This window comes from Aegilops tauschii, chromosome 3 (assembly GCF_002575655.3).
Source record: "Aegilops tauschii subsp. strangulata cultivar AL8/78 chromosome 3, Aet v6.0, whole genome shotgun sequence".
Taxonomy (NCBI): domain Eukaryota; kingdom Viridiplantae; phylum Streptophyta; class Magnoliopsida; order Poales; family Poaceae; genus Aegilops; species Aegilops tauschii.
Window position 1 is genome coordinate 603,930,380 of NC_053037.3, and position 3,771 is coordinate 603,934,150.

At 37.5% G+C, this 3,771-nt stretch overlaps 1 long non-coding RNA gene across 1 annotated transcript; it reads right to left on the reverse strand.

Annotated features, from left to right (window-relative positions):
* Window positions 1-1,433: 1,433 nt before the first annotated feature.
* Window positions 1,434-3,438, reverse strand: LOC120976259 (uncharacterized). Its single transcript, XR_005771507.3, has 2 exons — window positions 2,259-3,438; window positions 1,434-1,700 (listed from the first exon to the last, which is right to left on the reverse strand). It is a non-coding gene; the product is annotated as an uncharacterized lncRNA (long non-coding RNA).
* Window positions 3,439-3,771: the final 333 nt, after the last annotated feature.

The following is a 3,771-nucleotide window of genomic DNA, read 5'->3' on the forward strand; positions in this document are numbered from 1 at the left end:
TATGAGCATGAGATGGTATACATTTTTTGCCTGGCCAGGCTAGCCTCGTGCATGCCTGTTTGGTTCCCTTCCTCGCCTGCTCTTTTGTCCTTTAGTGATTATCAAATTGCAATTGCTACTACTGTCCCTCCATTAGCGCCAGGCACATAGCCAGGCGTGGCAGACCAGATGCCTGGGCCAGGCTAATCACACTGCCTGGGTCTAGATATATTATTTTATTTGACTTTTTTAATCAAGCCAGGCAACCATGAAGCTAGGGCACGCCAGGCCAGGCAGTCTTTTTGTCCATTAGGGTACCAACCAAACAAAAGCCAGGCACAAACCAGGGACGTCTCAGGCCAGGCCAGCAATGTTGTGGACTCCAACCAAACTGACCCGAAGTCCATGGCCTGGATTCAGCATCTGCATATATCTTTATCTTCCATCCAAGACTTCTTCGGCCATATCTATCTATCTATCTATCTATCTTTGTCTAAAAAAATCTTTGCGCAAAAAAAGGTCCCCAATAGCCAGTGAATGTTTGCTGGGAGGGTGGCATCTGCGAACGTTTTTGCTGGCAGTTTCTTCAGAGACACATAGCAACTTCTTCAGAGGTGCATGCCAGTTTCTAGAAAGAAGAAAATTTTGCGGCAAAAAGGAAAGAAATTGCCATATGCTACCACCTCAAAATTCCATCAAAAAACATTCGCTTGGCATCCCCTCCCAGCGAATATTCGCCAGTTAGTATTTCTCATAAATATATATATCTCGTAGACACCTTGTTGTGTATTTTTTAATTTTTCAGAGAAGATATGCCAGAAGAATAAGAATATATTCTTTATATATAAGCCAATTAATCTTGGTGTACCTAAAAGGATATAATATAGAGATAGATTGGAAAGTTGCTAATTTCGTAGGCATGACCGGGCGGTGGTTTAGTGTGAACGTATACGGTGGTCAATGTTTTCCCTGCCTGCTGTCTATTCAGATTTAGCTTGATTAGTTACTAAATTCGTACTGATGTCCCGATAGGAGTATTAAGTACGTGCCAAACTAAGGTGTCCGGTTGAGAAGTTTTTTTTTTCTAATCACGGTACAGGCTAAAACAGGCAGCAATTGACTACCAGCTGATTTTGCGCGTTCTTCATCAAATGGTATATGATTGGAAATTAACTTTTTTGGGGGTGGATGTTGGAAATTACCTTTTTGAGCAACTTTTTGGTGCTTGGAGTTGGACTCCCTCCGCCGGGCCCAACTGTCCATTTGAAAGGGTTAGTAGTTTTTTTCTTTTGGGGTGAGAGGAAAGGGTTAGTAGCTATACATGTAGAAGTCAAACTTGTTTCAAGGTTTCTAGCCTGTGGATGGAGGCACACGGAATCTGTAAATAAAACATGATGGTGCTTATGCAAAAACAACCATGTTACAAATTGACTAGGTAGTATCATGTTAACACGTTTACGTAGGCAAAATTTATTATTGCCATGCCAAACTTGATGATTCATTTGTGTAAATGAACCCCGTCATGCGATGTTGCATTGTCTCCTTACATGTGTAATACTTCTAGCCGTCACAGACGTCGCAGACACAAAAGATGAAGGGGATAAAGCCAGTACAATAAGCATTCCTGACACGATGTCCTTCGTAGTCTCTAATGCAGTTTTTCCTACAATATTTTCTTATGCAGCCTATCTCCAAAGTACGGTGCTCTTTGCAGCTGTTCTCTGCAAGGAAACAAAATATTAGCCGTCAAACACTACATATAAGCTGATGTATTTTCAGAGCCCCACCGAAGCCAAGACCAGAGAAATTAAGGCCTTGAAGGAGATACAAACGCCCTGTAATTTATGTGACATATGCTAGCGTATTCTATCAGCACGTACATTTTGAAACTGGCTACAACGGACCATGGAAACACATTTCCACATTGCCGTATTTTCAAAGAAATACCCGAAGTTGCTTGTTGGAATACGTGCAGTACTAGCACGTTTTAGAGCAAGAAGACTGCATAATATACTTTGTTCTTTGAAACAAGCCAGTGTGAAAATAGCAATTTCGCTGATAACAATACGCATCTTTGACAGAAAATAGAATAATACGGATAAAAAATCCATGCTTGTTTTGTTTGTAATGGCATGATTTGTTTCCACTTGGAACTGTTAATATATCAGAATGTTTTGATGCGCTTTTCTGCCAGAGATCTAAAACTAATGCTGCTATTTGGCTTGGCAAAAACAGAGAACACCAGAAGAGAGACAAGAGGGGGAGGCAGTGAGCAATACCAGCATGTGTGCAGTTTCCTAGCAGCAGAAGCACCATGAGAAAGCATAGAGTAGTTTTCCCCTCCATACGTGAAATGCCTAAACTTGTCCGTGCTCTTGTTTGTGTATCTCTCTCCTTTGGGTTTGGGTTTGAGGTAGCATATGCAACGGCATCCTTATATAGGCCTCTACAAAATCTAGTTTTAATTACTCAATTTTCTCAAGATCATCCAGATTTTTTCACGTAAATTCCATAGGTACAGATTTCTATTGCATTTATTATTTGCACAATCAATTTTGGTAAGAGCAATGAGAATTGTCCACATTAATATTCTCATTAGCTGTCTCCTCAAGGTAGTAGATTTTGCCAGATTGTTTTTCTTTATTATCATTAGCTGTCTCCTCAAGGTAGTAGATTTGGCCAGATTTTTTCTTTATTCTCATTATCTATCTCATTATGCCCATGGACCAGAATAACTGACGACCAATCACCAGGGAGTTGGTCCCATCGAACGATTTTGTTCGCCAGGGGAGCAGCTCCCAGCAAACATTTCGTCTCGTTCGCTAGGGGCTGGCCAATGTGAACCGTGATTGGCCTAAAGGGCCCAGTTAACTGTTTTCTATTTAAAAATTGCCATAAAAATATTTCTTATAAAAAAAGGAGAAAAATTTAAATTTAAAAAATGTGTGCTCTGAATTATGAAAAATGCCATGCTACTTTATAAAACAACTATTTCTCTTATTTATTGAAAAAGGTCGTGTGATCTAGAAAAATAAAATTGCAATGCTAGACTTTAAAACTGCCATCTCTAGATAGAAAATGCCATTAGAAAAATATAAAAAAATTCAAATGGAAAACATGAGAAACATGTAAATTTATAAAAACACTTTGCTCTGAGAAAATTTGAAAATTGCCTAGCTACTTTATAAAACTGTCATTTCTCTAATTTACAGATTTATTATGATGATACAAAATGCCACGCCAATAAAAATGTAAAACTGCCATCCTCTTAACAATAAAACGCCATCATCTTGATAAAAAAATCATGCCAATAATAATAATAATGCCATGCTCTCAAACAATAAAGCAATCATCCTGTTAAAAATAAAACTGCCATCCTCCTAATAAGAAAAATGCCATGTTATTAATAATTAAAAAGCCACACTCTTAATCATAAAAATACCATCCTCTTGACAATAAAAAAACATGTTACTAATAATAAAAATGTCATGCTCTTATTAATAAATTCGTCATCCTCTTAATCTGAATAATAAAAATGGCATGTTATTAAAATGACATACTCTTCATAAATATAATTGGCTTCCTCTTGATAATAAAAATTCTATGCTCTTAATAATAAAAATGCAACTCTTAAAAACATGGCAAGTTTATAAAAAAGCCTCTTCTAAAAAACATGGCAAGTTTTAAAAATGTGTTCTCTAAAAACCTGTGAGCTTTTAGGATTTGTAATGGTACATGGCAATGAAATAGGGATTTCATTCTTTCAGAAAAGGGAGAATTCAAATTTTTTTG